Below are 15,467 nucleotides of genomic sequence, written 5' to 3'. Positions count from 1 at the left end.
ATATATATTGGATGGTGATGAGAGATGAGAAAATACTGCCTAGAAAGAAAGTCCATTAATAAATGAGAAGTAGATATAGGGGAGAACAGTTGATTGAATTATTTATAATGCAGTTATAAAAATGCTGAGTTGCTGAGCTTTCCAGAAACCCATCGATAACATGCACAACGATAGCAGCAGTTAATAGGAGTCTAGACAAGCAGGAGCAAGGATCTCCATGAAAATCACATGTGAAAATACTGTGAAAAAAAGCCTAGCATATCCAAATCATTTAGCACACAACATATTTTAGTGTGGTGATAACTTTCAAATAGCTTTGAAAATTGGTTAATTTTACCAGTAGTGCACCAGAGAATTTCAAGCAAAAACTGAGCAAATGTGGGCTTATCTTGTAAAAATAGAAAGCCAGCACAAACACTTCCTAACAAGGGTACCTATAGATCAGGGTCAAAAAAATTAAATGCATGTTTAAAAAACCTGGAGAGTGATACTAAGAGCAAAAATGAACCTCAGTATTTGAAGGAGCCAATCTTTTCACATATTGTTTTGGTCAGAATTATCTAATTAGTGACTGATAATACCAGAGCAGATATATACATCATTAGATCCTTTGGTGCAATGAATAGAAGATTCAACTTTTCAAACCCTCAGTGGCTAAAAGAAGGCAAAGTGAAAAGGCCAACAGCTCTTTTTCAGCTTTGACTTCTATAATTCACATGCCTGGACTGCACTCCCACTACAAACAGTCCGCTCCCTTCCTACACACATAAACACACACTCTCGGCCTTCATCCTGCCCTCGGACCACACACGCATCTCTGTCCAGTTTCTGCCCTTCACATCAGCCATCTTCTTCCCTCAGACACATGAATGCTTCCTCTGAACTAACTCCTCAACTGAAGGTGTGTTTCCACCCTGGTCCACCAAGTTTGGAGGGTTTTTTAGGTTTTCTTGCTGTCCTCAGTCATGATCTCCAGACAAAGCCTTCCTTTGTGAGAGAACTTCACAACCAGGAACGTGGTCTGGACATCTATGGACAAAGGAACATTCGTATTTCTGCTCCTGTTGCCTCTTAATCATTAGAAAGAATAAGTATGCTGTGGCTTTATCCTTTCAGCTTAGTTTATGAAATCCATATCCTACTGCAGACATACATTTAGGTTTGATCTCTTTTGTTTGTGATTGAGGCTGAAGTGTCCAGGCACAGGGATGTACTCTCTCTGTACTGGCCTGCATCCAGCACCCTGAACATCATTTCCAGCCCTTTAGCCTCTGAAACCTTCTGTTTGTGAAATTAGCCTGATGAGGCAACTGATAATAAATTGGTGCTTATTAGCTGCTGTCATTTTTATATCCTTTTCTGTAACTAATGGTACAGCAGCCCTCGTGATCCCATTAAATAGCTCTAGCTAGAGCTCTGACTGCAGGAAAATAAAGCTGCAAATGGAAAAGGCTTCTTGGTGCTGCAGGCTGAGCTCAACCACCTCCTCTCCCCTACATTCCTCTGCTGCTTTCATACCCCCTGCTAGTCTAACATTACTCCTTCACAGGGTTGTCTTCTTCAGGGGACAACTTCAGTTTGAACAGATTCATGCTACCACACCCCGAGGCACCAAATCTTTTCCACTAAACCATGTCTGACGGAAAGGGGGTTTGTGTCAGCAGATATATTTAATCATATGTACCAACCAGCATTTTCCCTATGTTAAGTTCAAGTGTGCAGCTCGGTTTCTGATCTTAATGCATCCTTATTTAAGATTACTTAAATTTAAATTATGTAAGATTTAAGATTTAGAAGCAGCCATAAAATGCCCATTATAACATGAATTTTTATAACATGCCTTCATATGTTCCTCATATCTGTGTGGAACCAGATGATGTTAAGTCTGGGTATACTCATAACTAATTTTTAACAAGCTACGTAGCCACCATGCAAGGAGGTGGGGGGAAAGCCACTAAAGTCCAACATCTTTAATGTGAAGGCTCCAGACTTCCTGACTCTCGGCCTAGATGGGCTTATTACTTTGCAGAGATACAGACTGCCAAGTCTAGCAGCACTGTCATGGTTATTACTGCATTTGGTGATGTGCTCCAAATCCCATGTTTTAGGAACACATAAGCACAGGAGAAATGGAAGGTTTTTTCTAAACCAAAATAAATTAGAAACCTTGTAGCATGTTGGAATAAAGATGGAAAACTCAGTCAGAAGGCAGAAGCTAAGACAAGTAAAAAGATTTGAATTGTTACTGTTTCAAACATCTGAGATTTTTTTAGCCCACTCATAGTTTTTTTTGAGTCTGATTCAAGTCTTAACCCTTCTGCTTGATACTGTTGTTTTGAACTATTCCCATCTTTGCTGCTTCAAATTATAGTGTGGCAGAAAGGTATTTAATGGGATCTTTCACATTTGGATTTTGGCATCTGAAGGCCTGTCCCTACACAGAAAGTTGTGATGAGCCGCTGTCAGAGAAAGTTTAAATAACCTGAGTTAAAAGTGTGGATAGAAAAGTTAGTTAAGAAGACAAATGTGTGGGTTTTACTTCTGTTTGGTTGGTTTTGTCGCTACCACCTACATGCACACAGAGCTGTGTTTGTTACTGGTGTCCTGAAAGAGGAAATCCATTACCTTAAAAGAAGCACTTGGCATTAAGAGAGAATAATAAGGAGAGCAACAAAGAACTGTTAGAAATGATTTATTAAGAAGAAGAGATAGTCTCTTTCATAAACAAGTGGTATTATTTAACTATCCAAGGATTTGCGTTCCAAATGCAAGCCTGAATTGTTCATTGTCCAGCAAAATAACGCCTGCTTCTGCATTCCTGGCTGCTTCTCTAACTACAGCCCAGAGTCTGTAGGTCTCTGCTGCTGTGGTCTGTCCAGTGATACAATATTTATGTCACTGTTATAATAAAGATATCTTAAGTAGAAAACAGCAATATTAAGGCATAGAAAGGATAACATCAAGACTTTTCAAATGAGGGGACAGGAACAAAGGATCTCTGTCTGTACTAAGCTTCCCCGTAGCTGTAATAGGGCCTCACAGACACACTTGCACTCGGTCATGTTGGCAGAGAAACACTTGGCAGAAAAACACCCTACTGCTGTCTCAACTGCTCATTCACCTGCTCAGAGAGACAGAATTATATCGCTCCATCCTACCACTTCTTTAAACACTGGTGTGCTGATGTTCAGGTGTTTACCAGAACAAGGTTTCTTTTTTCCTGTTTTTGAATGACATGGTATTTTCCAGAGGAAGCAAGTGGCTCTCTCAGGGTTATGCCAGCTTTCTTATACCATACAAATAAGATTTACAGATGCTGTAGAGCTCCGTGAGCGGAGTAACCAAAGCAGGGTGTGAGGTGTGTGTCAGGGACATGCCTTCTGTATAAACCAGCCTTTTTTTAAAGAAATGAGTGGATCACCCAGGTCAGAGGCATCCTCAGAGGAGGAGGCAATACATACATTGGGTGCTGCCATTGCTGCTCCCATACCAAGCCATCGGGGACCACTGCTCCGTTACCGTGGCAACAGTGACGAGCAGGCAGCCAGACCATCATCACACAGCCTCCCCAAGCCCTTGCGAGATGCTCTGGGAAAGACTTACAGGAGGAGATTTGCATCCGAGGTCTCATTTCGTTTTCACTTTGGCTTTACCTTGCAAGTCTAGAGAAAGAGAAAATCGTGTGAGCTCTCCAAAGAGAAACCTGCGTGGAGGCAGGGCACGATGAGTGCTGAGGGGAAGCTGATTTAGACGCTTGCCCTGGCAGAGGAGGGTGAACTATGAGCACTTGTTGGGGAGGAGCTGACTTGTGTGAGAAGAAGGTCACTTGTGCAGCCCTGCTCTGTGAGTACTGACTCAACTGGCCTCTTGTACTATCTGCTGAAAATGTTATTTAGAGTTTGTTATTGGCTGTAAAATTCTGCGGTTTCTTGTTTCTAAGGGGAGGAATTTTCTTTTGTGCTAGGATTTCTGGATAGGCTGCATGCAAAATCCATGCATGAACTACTACTGTATTTTTTTTTGTCTAGGCATGGAGTCTTGCAGGAGCTGCAGCCTTACCCACTAGCCGCAGGTTTCTTGCAGCAAGCTCAATGAAATCTGCAGGGCAGTATCTGCAGTTTGCAGTGAGCGCCATACAATTCATACCTTAATGCATAGATACCAGGGTTTGTACTCTAGCCTGCTGATATGGTACTACCCAAATATCAGCTTTTTCATTGAATTCATTATTCTAGCCTTTGTTATACATGCTATATTGTTTGGGTTTTGTTCTTTTTTTTGGTTGAGATTAAGAATTTAAGCAGTAAAATGCTTTTTGGAACAGGTGCAGAAAGAGTATGTGCCCTGTGTAGGATAGAGTTACAAGGAATTTCATTCCAGTGAGCCAAACAGATGCACCAGATAAACTGCTGATAAAAAGAAAGATTATATTGGCAAAGAGCCACCATGCTCCACCGTTGTACATGGATATCACAGTCAAGCATACAGGCGGATGGTAGCCACGGGTGAGATCAATCTAGCATGGCTAACAATAGGCATCTATAAATGCAATCAAGCTACAGAGCAATATGATCATCAATTTTAAATTCTCACCTGAAAAATATTAGTTAAATCTAGAGATCAGTGAGAAAACTATGCTGCTTTGTAAAATAATGCATTGCAAAAAAAATATAAGGCAAAAGAAGTTGAAGTGATCTTGTACATCATAGATGTGAAATCTTGATGAACCTGCAGCCTGCTCACATGAAAACAAATGAGATTTTTTTTCTTCCTCTGGATGAATTTGGTGCTTGTTTTGTTCCCTGGCCAGACAAGAGCACTGGGGCATCTCTAGCTGTAATCTTATTAAGACCATTAGGCTGTAATTGTGCTTTTGTTCTGCTGCTGGCATGGATTTAGGCAGACAAATGATCCTTGGAGCATGGATGGCTCGCACAGTTGAGATGAGATGGGCTACGTTCAGTTCTCACGAGGTCTGAAAATCTTACAACCTCGACTTTGGAAAGGCACTGTTTGCAAACCAGCCGGAAAGGCAAATAGGGACAGGTCCACTCAGTCCAGGCACACAAGGGCAATTTATGAACATTGCTTCTGTTTGTGGTAATGACAGTCACATGTGTAAGTTCTCTGCACAATGACAGCAGAATACACTCCCTTCAGTGTGTAAACAGTATAAAGCTGTGCCTGTGTGAGTGCTGGCATGAGAGGCTGGGCTACAACAGAAGAAAAACAAAAATCAAAATGAATTATTTGTTCATTTTTCCATCCTCAGAAGCAGTTGTGTGTTCTGCTTTGTCCAGTCTGTTATAACTAACACAAGCATTGTAGCTTTTTCTTTTTTTGGACTGTTTGACCAAACTTGAAAATATTTTGATGACAGAGGATGTTTCCTGAGTCAGATACAACTTCATTTCACTCAATTTTATCCTGTTACTCTTCATTACAATTCCTTAGTACACCATAAATACCTGTTCTTCCTTTTTTGCATTCCTGCATCACTCAGATATTAGCAGATAGTTCTGTTCCACTGCAGCAGTGGAGTTTAAGTACTTCTGGATGTAACTGGATTTCCAGCCCCCTCTGTGACCCCTGCACATGTGGACCTCTTGCACAGAAAGCCATACCGGTTTATGTCATTCACGCATGAGCCTCGGGAAGCAGTCTTTGCTGAATGAGTGCCAGTGTACCACACAGTTCATAAATATGTAAAAGTAATGGGCCCTATCCCAACAAGCTCAGATTCAGAAACGTTTAGCAGATGTTCTGGCTGTGGGGGAGGAAAACAGGAGATGAATAAATACAATACTGCAATAACAAATACTTTGTTGATGAAACTGCACATAAATTAGAATGACAGACACACCCTTACCAGGACTTTGACCTATCCATAAAACAACATCAACATGTTTTATTAATAGTAGTTCCACGCTCTCAGGATCGATAGAGTGTCTTTATTGATTTCCCTTTTTATTAATACTTATCTAAACAGTGATGAATTTAGATGGCATGTAGGTAGAGCCTTTTTTTGTAGCTTGTGAAGGACAACTCTAATAGTACTGACAATTCTAATAGCACTAGTACTTTATATACTCGGTTAAAGGAGTAAAAAGCCATTGCTTTAAAAACAAGTATACAAAACATGGCACACAGCTCTCTGCTCAACTAAACTTCAATAGCAAACATGCCTTTTAGACCTTAATGCATGCTATGTGGAGTAAACCAGTCCCGGGGGAGCCCAGCACAGGCAGATCTTGAGTGGAATTTGTGTAGCCCAGATTAGATGAAGAACCAACAAAATGTCTCAATGATGACCTTGCAGGGCTTTTCTTTCTCTTACATTTCACCAAGGTATGTTTAAATCTGTTTCTTTATTTATTCTTTGTTCTATATTTAAATCTCTAGTCCTTTTCAGGGACTAGCTGAGTACAAGGAAATGCTGTACTTCTGATTTTTTATTTAATATATTAATTGCATAGTATGGCAGCAGTCTAGTAGTACTTCATCTGGGTATGGTCTTCTCGCTTAGCTGTATTTTGCCCATTGAAAAGTACTTGTCTTACTGCTTTAGGTGGTCTTGAACCTCTTTACACCTTTGAGCTGCTGATGTTCATAAAGGAAGCATGAAGGCTACTCTTCCAAGCTCTTAGCATACAGTACGGTTTTGGGAAGGAGTTTTCTGCCCTTGTGTAGCCTTTGTTTTGGGTTACTTCTGTTGAAAAAGTTACAGCATAGTGAAGTGAAAGTTGCATGTTTCTCATTAGCTTCCTGTATACCCACAGCCCTGAATCATAGCAGCAAACCCAGCTCGATTTTGTTTTACTGCTTGGAAAAATCTGTGAGCATTGTAATTATCTGCAGTGTGTATGCACAGCCTTGGGGGCTGTCTTATTCCTAAAATACTCCCAAACGCTTAAGTCTACACTGCACCCTCAGCAGATTTGTGTGTCGCCCAGAGAAACTTTATTAGTTCCTATCTGAAAGCTTATATTCTTAGTCTGAAGGGTTAGAAACATTTTTCTATGTGATCAAAGTTTACTGGAGCTGATGGGCCAGCTTTTTATTTCCCTGTTGAACTGGAGAAGATTTTACCTACAAAAGTTTCTACTTCTTCTTTATGAGCCTTAGGTGTTGTGGGTTTGTTTGTTTCCAAGTGCACTAGTCTTGTATTTATTTTCTTGTAACAAAACACCACCAGCAATTTATTTGGAACTCAACTCCCACCCCTGCACACAATATCACTCCAGATCAGTGTGTGCCTGTGTGTTCAGGAGTGGTGGAAGGGGGTTAAATAGCATCATTTTAGAAATACTATATTTGAATAGTTATTCAAATGCTTATACAGTGAATAACAACTTGCATCAGGAGAGTGCTGGGTGGCTGATGACTTCTGCCTTGTGTTTCCAATACAAGTTGAACACCTGTGCTATGGATTAAGAAATCAGCTCTTTAGTTTCTCCAGAATTGGACAACTCTTTCTGCTAATAGTTGCGGCTGATGCAGAGGGCAGCAGATTTTAAGACCTCTGTAGACAAGACTTTCTCTGCTGTCTTTCAGTTTCTTCTGGAAACATTTCTTCTTTTGGAAGCATTCAGCTGCTGATTACTTTTACATTAAAAAAAATTAAAATTGCTCTAGCCATCAAGTAGATAGCATCAGAATATAAGACTACAACTCATTAAGGAGATCCCCAATTCCTCCCTCCAGCAGGCAGCAATTTAAATGCAGTGACTTTTAGCAGAAACACTTGCATAAAGGAGATAAGAGTTCTGGCTAACCAGAGTGGCACTTCGATTTTATGTTGTGGCCTTGACATGGACTGAAGTGAGAACCACCAAAGGTGTATCAATATTGAGCATCACCAGAATCACAACTGTAACCTAGGAGGACAGGCAAGAAGAAATGGAGATTTAAGTCTGGGGAGTGTAATAAGAAGTGAAATGAGCAATCTTCATCAATCTAAAAGGCTGTTGCAGGAGCCAGAGGGACAAATGTTTCCTTTGTCTGTGATGGGTAGGGTGAGAGGTAGATGTAAGTTATAGTAAAAGAGATCATTAGGGAAAAATTTCTGAAGGCAAGAAGATTGAATCATGAGAAAGCAACATCTTGGCTGGGTAGACCATGGTGTCTGCAGCACTGGAGGGGTCTTTGAGGGGTGAAGCAGATGGGACAGAGATGCTTTCACAGGGATGGAGCTAGGTGACCTCTCGGTATCCCTTCCAGCCCTGTAATTTGGTGATCACCTCCTCGTTTGAAAAAAAACTTGCTATGTTTTTACTTGCGAATTCCAGATGTGGGAACTCTGCTCCAGGACAGTATGCTTCTAGTGGAATTTGCTGTTCTTCGTTTTTAAAGAGATTATAAATTCCCACAGGAGCAGCAGCCGTGCACCTGGCAAGTTCTGAGACTTGGAAGGTCATCAGAAGAGAATACTTTGGCCATCTTTACTTTGGAAATAGCTCTCATATCATGGAGATACCAAAAACTGTCTTGGATTTTCTTCTGTAACTTGCCTTCCTTCCTGTACTCCTTGTCGAACTGGGAGCAGCACCTGGCTTTTATGAATCTTCAATAATATCTCTTTGAATATATAAAAAAGGCCCTTTTTAATACATATTTTTCAAAATGGGTCACTGTACCATACTCTGACCCCATCCGGAGCAGTAGCAGCTCACTTCCTTTTAAGAGCTGAATCCTGACCCACAATGTTTTTCCTTGGGTTGGTTTTAGACTGCTTCGTTGATGGCTGCTCTGCTTACTAGCACCCAGTTTTACAGTGCCTGCAGGCAGTCTTTGACAGGGAGTCACCGCTTGGCTGGGGTGAGGTGACCATTACCTCACCCAGTGCAAACCAGCAGTTCCACAAAGTCCTCAGGGAAGATAATGGCGATGGGCTTACTTTTCATGTCACCAGCCTGGAACATCAGTCTTCTACTAGGCTGTGATGCAGGATTTCAGCTGTCTTGGCATGCTTTGACAAAGTAGCCCATTTTGTACTGACATTGCAGCCCCTTGTTTGTGTGTGTGCTTTATTGGGCTAAAGTTCTATACAGTACTGCCTTCCACCCTCCTCCCACTCTGAACACCACGTGCATGCAGTGAAAAGAGACATGCAAAGGAAGTACAGTGCTTTGTTTCTGCTTTAGTTCTGCTTGTTTAAACCCTTCCTCTTACAGCGCATTGTGAAAACTCCCCTGGGAATCTAACAGCATAATGATGCAAATAACCCTGTCATATGACTAAGCCTCCCTGGTGCTGGATTCCAAAATATCAAGCCAAGGCGTACAAGTCTTGCTGTGGATGCCATAGGCAGCTTCATGCTAGAGTGCAGATGGCTCTTCAATTCCCTAATGGGAATTGTTTGGGTCCCTATTAGCATTTCACAAATATTACTGTTCAACTGCCAACCCTCCTCCGGGCTTTATGGAGGCACAGCGCTCAGCCAGCAACTGCATGCACTGGTCCCTTGGAGAGCATTTTAAAATGTCTCCTGGATCACTGTAGGTAAACCCTCTCCTCCATTTGCTTTAGTTTTTCCACTAATCTCACACATCTTCAGCCTGCATCTTTGCAGAGGACACCCTGATGTATTGGTTATTAACAAGCAATAGAAGCTGCTGCCTCCCCTATGAGGAGCTCCTATGTCAGTGATTTCAGAGGAGAAAATACTTATTGGCTGGAGCTCTTACCATCCTTTGGTACTTGTATCTGCATGACTTTGTGCATGTGCTCAGGTAAGGACAGAGGTCTTTGCCAGATTTTCCAGCACATAAGCTGAATCAGCAGGCTGCGGCTCTCAAGCAGTTGCAACCCATAGCTCTAATTTCTGTGCTCATGGAAACTCCTTCAGTAAATAGGGTGGGTTGAGCCAAGTTTAGATCAGCTAAAGGCTTTCCTCCATCTGTTCTCATACAGGGATATAGATAGAGATTTGGGAATTGTGCACTTCTGGCTGATATTTGTCACACCACAGTGTAGTAAGAATTTCCTCATTGGCTCATTTTATCCATCTCTCATGAATGATACCTATTTTGGCTTTTATCACCTGTTATCACAGCACCTGACTGCTTTTCATGCCAAAATCTCTAATAGACTATGGAGATCAGAACTTCTCTTAAGGCAGGGTTATAAGACCATGGCTTTGGCAGGACACTGCAACTGTGTGGTTCTGAGTGTGCAAGGTGTTTGAATTACATCTGCTAGAGAGGCCTATCTGAAGGAAAACTGGTAGATTTTCACATTACCATCACTATTATCATATTATCCTGAGTTTGTACTCGCTTCCTAATCCCTGGGTCTCTCACAGTGGTTCTGTGTTGGTTTGCATTCCTTCTGTATTCAAGTGCATTTGGACTGCCTCCCTTGGCTGAAGGATTCAAGGGCATACTCATCTGAGTGTGGCAAAGATGGCATAGATGTGTGTGCTGCTTATACACACTGAAGCATACAGATAAGAATGAAACATTTTAAGGAGTAAACATATATATATATAAAGCTACATACACACACTAAACATTTCTGTGTTCCTCTCAGTGCTTTCTCGAAGAACAGGGTTTTGTCACTTTTGCCCATCCAGTACCTGCAGCATTACCTCCTCATAACCTGAGGGATTAGTCAATCCTTGGGTTTTCCGAGTTGATTCAATTAGCAGGAGACAAGGGTTATGGGAGCAGGCATTCATCTGATGTAATCGCTCATCTCTGCAGAGCGCACACGCAAAGAGCTATCTCCCCGAAGGGAGCAGGATGCAAAGAGGAGTTGCCATGACCACAGCACCAAGCTTCTCCCCTGCTAACACCGAGCCAGAAATAGATGTATCCCTTTCTCATGGTGTTTTTACAAGCGTTTTTCAGCCATTTTTAGATCTGCTCTGCCACCTTCCTTCTCCTCCTCCCGGCTCCTTACTCGCTAATCTTCTCTTCACGGCCGGTTCACATTTAGGCGGCAACATGACAGGAGGTACCGCCAGTTTCGGCTGCCCGGCCGAGGGCAGGAGGGCCCTCGCGGTTCCCGCCTCATCCGGTGTGTGAGGTGAAGAGAAGTGAGGGTAACGGGCTCGCTTCCAGAGGGAGGTGCTGACTGCCCCTTGGAGGGGTGCGCAACACGACGGGTAGCTGAGCCCCGCCCGAGCACTTTAAACAGTCACCGCCCCACCCCTCTCTCTCGTTTGATCTCCGCTCCACCTATCGCGTTATGGCGCGCGCCCCGGCCCCGCCCCTCCCCGCCAGGGCGGCCAATCCCCGCCAGGCCTGTTGCGATTCGAGCGGTGGGAGCGTACCATTGCCAGGGGAACGGAGGGGGGGGGGGCGAATAGAGCCGAGAACGTGGAGGGGTTTCTGTGTCTTGTGTGGGAATCCGCGTGCTTGTATTGTTCGCCGCCGCACCTGCCGCGTTCCCGCAGCAGTGGCTCTCCTCCCCCTTGCCCCGTGTTTCAGGGAACCATGGGGGGCCCGGCGGCTGGAGCCTCCGCTTCCCCCCCCCCCCCGGTGTGTGTGTCTTTCAGGGACCCGGCTGTCTGTCTGTCTGTGTGTGTGTGTGTTGGGGGGGGACTGTCCTCCCGCCCCGCGCGCTGAGCGGTTGGTGGGCGGGGCGGGGCCGCACCAGCGGTAGCTGCCAAGGTGTGCGCGCGCGCCGCTCCCGTTTCACCCGCCCCCTCCCGCGGCGGGCAGGGTCGGGTGGCTTAGCTCCGTGGCGGCAGCTTGACGGGCGGAGCGCGGCGCCCCCCGAGCAGCATGAGGCGAAGGTAAGGGCGGAGAGACCCTGCTGCCGCTTCCCGCGGGGAGAGAAGGGCGGGCTCCCGCGTGGTGCGGCGCGGCAGGTGGGATGGCCGTTGCCGCGCCGCGCGGTCGCGGGGAGGTGACTGGTAGCAGCGGAGGAACCGTTTCATGCGTTGGCAGCCCCCGGGGAGCGGCCTGCCGCAGCGGCGCGGGGGTCTCTACTCCGTGCCGGGGCGGGGGCTGGAGCTGATGGTACAGGGCGTACGGCCCCGAAACCCGATTCCCTGGGCGGCGGGTCCTTGCACGCTCCCAGACCCGGTTACATGGATCGGCGCCGGGGAGGAACGAGGCGGTGGCGGGCCACCCTGGGGCCCCCAGAGCGCTCCCTCGCCTGAAGGGGTGGCTCAGCCCAAGGTACCGGGGCACAGCGTATCTTCGTCCCGGGCCGGGAGAAGGAGGAGGAGGAGGAGGCGGCGGTGGTTGTAGGGGTGGGTGCAGGCTCCCCGCGGCTCGGTCACGTCGAAGTGCCTGGTGGCATGCCTCGCCTCCTCGTTGGCTTTATCGCTGATAGCCGCCCTGCGGGTCAGCTCGATAGCGCTGAATACCACAGTGTCATAACGTACTACTGGTACTACATCGTCAGACGGCTTGTGACACTCCCATGAAAGAAATAGCATGGACCGGTTTCATTTTCTGCTTGTCTCACAGACATAAGCCTTTATTAGCCTTTTGTTATTGTAGATACGTTCAGTACAAGAGATGTCCAGCTACTACTTTTGTCTCCCTTCTTATTTTTTTTTTTCCCTGTTACGTTACAGACTTAATCTCTGCAGCTGTTGTCCAAAGATGTGTTTGGGGTGTTAGAATACATAACAAGGGTAACTGCCTCTAATCATAGGGTTCCTTCACTTGTTATAATAAAAACCTACTTATGTATTCACTGTAGCAACTTAATTCTATATTCTGAAGAAGTCATCTCTTTCATCCATTTAAGGTTAGAGCAGTGGAGCAATTGACATTAACTTTCACTGAGATGGAGGAATAACCTTCAAGGCTGTCACTACGAAAATTGCTGCTTCATATGTTGATTCTGTTGTATACCTTTGCAAAGTGAAGAATCTGTGGAAAAGCTCTTTGAGTATTAAACTTAAGACATAAAACTGGGGTTCTTGTTTACTCTGCACTTTAAATGAACCGGGTCGGTACTAGTGTAGAGGGGCTTAGGGGAAGCTGAGCAAATAAGTGGCCTCTTGCTGGACAATTTGGATAGGCAGAAACTGCTTATCCATTAGGACCCATTTTAGTTACAGACTTTGAAAGGAAAAAGTTAAGTGAGCTTGAAAAAAAAAAACCAGTAAACAAGATTTTCTGTGTATAACTAAGAGCTTAGTTGAAACAGACTTCCCAGTAGTTATGCTAATGCCTCTTTCTGCATTTCTTCTAGAAAATGTGCTGCTTGTACTTATTTTTCACTGTCACATTTTCAGCACTCTTGTTTGGGTTGGTCGTAGTGCAAGGATGTGTTTGGTAAAAATAACTTGCTGCATAGGACTCAGCTTGTTTAATCATGGGAATGTTTCTGCTGGTTTAAGAGTCTGTGAAGGCTTACTTGCACAAAACTAGATTTAGAGTTAGATTGAAGTTGGCAGTGTCCCTTTAAACCAGCCAAAAGCCTGCTACACATTCATATGCAGCTGAAAAAGTCACACTGCAGTTAAGAATACAGATACGATTGTATTTAGCATGCAGCTTGCTAAAGTCCTTGTGTCCAAGAACACAGATGGATACGACTAGATATACTAGACTTGCGTTCATTCAAACCTAAAATTACAGTGGAAGATCCGCCTTAGAGCTAATTGGTGAAGTTGGAAATCCTTTAGTTCTTTAATGGACAGGAGAACTCCTCTTAAATGTTATAGGACAACCATAAAGATCTTTCTTTTAAAGTTACTCTTTAAGTATTTGCGCAGAAAGTAGCTAATAGTTATGCTGATTATAAATGCCAGGTATCTGAATTTCAGTTTTTCAGTAAATTCAAATACAGAATACTGTTCCTAGAATAGAATCATAGAGTGGTTAGGGTTGGAAAGGACCTTAAGATCATCTAGTTCCAACCCCCCTGCCATGGGCAGCGACAGCTCACACTAAACCATGCCACCCAAGAGTCTGTCCAGCCTGGCCTGGAACACTGCTGGGGATCGAGCATTTACCACTTCTTTGGGCAACCCATTCCAGTGCCTCGCCACCCTCACAGGAAAGAATTTCTTCCTTACATCCAATCTAAACTTCCCCTGTTTAAGTTTTAACCCGTTGCCCCTTGTCCTATCTCTACAGTCTCTAATGAAGAGTCCCTCCCCAGCATCCCTATAGGCCCCTTCAGATACTGGAAGGCTGCTATGAGGTCTCCACGCAGCCTTCTCTTCTCCAGCCTGAACAGCCCCAACTCTCTCAGCCTGTCTTCATACAGGAGGTGCTCCAGCCCCCTGATCATCCTCGTGGCCCTCCTCTGGACTTGTTCCAACAGTTCCATGTCCTTTTTATGTTGAGGATACCAGACCTGCATACAATACTCCAGGTGAGGTCTCACAAGAGCAGAGTAGAGGGGCAGGATCACCTCCTTCAGCCTGCTGGCCATGCTCCTTTTGATGCAGCCCAGGATACGGTTGGCTTTCTGGGCTGCGAGCACACACTCCAGCTGGCTCATGTTCAGTTTGTCATCGACCACAACACCCCCAAGTCCTTCTCTGCAGGGCTGCTCTCAACCTCTTCTTTGCCCAACCTGTAGCTGTGCCTGGGATTGCTCCAACCCAGGTGTAGGACCTTGCACTTGTGAGGTGGGCTGATGCCAGCCTTATGAAGTCTAACCATGACAAGCGTGTCAAGGTCCCTCTGGATGGCATTCCTTCCCTCCAGGGTATCAACTGAACCACACAGCTTGGTGTCATCGGCAAACTTGCTGAGGGTGCACTCAATCCCACTGTCCATGTCACCAACAAAGATGTTGAACAAGACCGGTCCCAACACTGAGTCCTGACTCTCCTGTGTATTAAGAAAGGATCTGTAAACAGTATGTGACTGTATGTTCCCGATGCAAACCTAAACACAGCTGGTTGAGGTCAGGATGACACTTTATTCTAAGCTTTCTTGCCTTTCTAGGTTTCAAATATCTTGCAAACATGCCTCCCATGAGAAATCTTAGTTATTTTCCAGGTGCAGGTCTCTTTTAATAAAGACTACAGCACTGTTACTTTTCTGCAAGGGAGCTTGAATTATGGTTGTATGTGTGGTAATGCAGAGATATGTTGCTTTTGGAGGAAGCTGGGCAGAATTGATCCTCAGTTGAATGTGTTCCTCTCATCTTGCAGGATTTCAGAATGACTTCTCAGTCACTTAATCCAGGAATAGATTAGTTTGTGTTTTTTTTTTTTTCTCCTTTGCCAGACACAAGGGCTGTCTTGCTGATCTAATCATAAAGTAGTACTCGGGTTAGCTCTAGGTAAAGGGAGAGGGAGAACTGTCTGTGCTGCTGCTGCCTTTTTTTTGGTAAGGACAGAAAACTTCTATTGTTTTTGACTCTGTCACAGGAAATTGCCTGTGAGAGCAACAGCTGAGCCTGTACCTGGATCTTCTTTGGTGTTATGGCTTTTGTGCTATTACTGTAGATAGCTCTGGAAGCTGTCATAACAGGTTGGTCACAACTTGCTTCTGCCATGCAGCTTCCAGCTCTGATGTTTTAGGAATCTATTCTCTGCC

The 15,467-nt window shown here is 44.6% G+C and overlaps 1 protein-coding gene across 25 annotated transcripts in view; it reads left to right on the top strand.

The window, feature by feature from the left end:
* MICAL3 (microtubule associated monooxygenase, calponin and LIM domain containing 3) overlaps nucleotides 1-15,467 on the top strand; it is a 186,433-nt gene that overhangs the window by 11,051 nt on the left and 159,915 nt on the right. Inside the window, exon 1 of one of the 25 annotated variants that reach the window (XM_062616628.1) lies at nucleotides 11,689-11,740. The exons of 23 other annotated variants lie outside the window; for them this stretch is intronic. The gene's annotated coding sequence lies outside the window, so the exon portion shown is untranslated. Of the gene's footprint in view, nucleotides 1-11,688; nucleotides 11,741-11,984; nucleotides 12,129-15,467 lie in introns of those variants that run through there. One more of the 25 variants, XM_062616629.1, reaches the window with a different exon arrangement.

The sequence above is a fragment of the Pezoporus occidentalis genome, unplaced genomic scaffold (genome assembly GCF_034315485.1).
Source record: "Pezoporus occidentalis ecotype Australia unplaced genomic scaffold, CSIRO_AGI_Poc_V1 ctg19, whole genome shotgun sequence".
NCBI lineage: Eukaryota > Metazoa > Chordata > Aves > Psittaciformes > Psittacidae > Pezoporus > Pezoporus occidentalis.
This window is presented reverse-complemented; position numbering and strand designations above follow the sequence as displayed.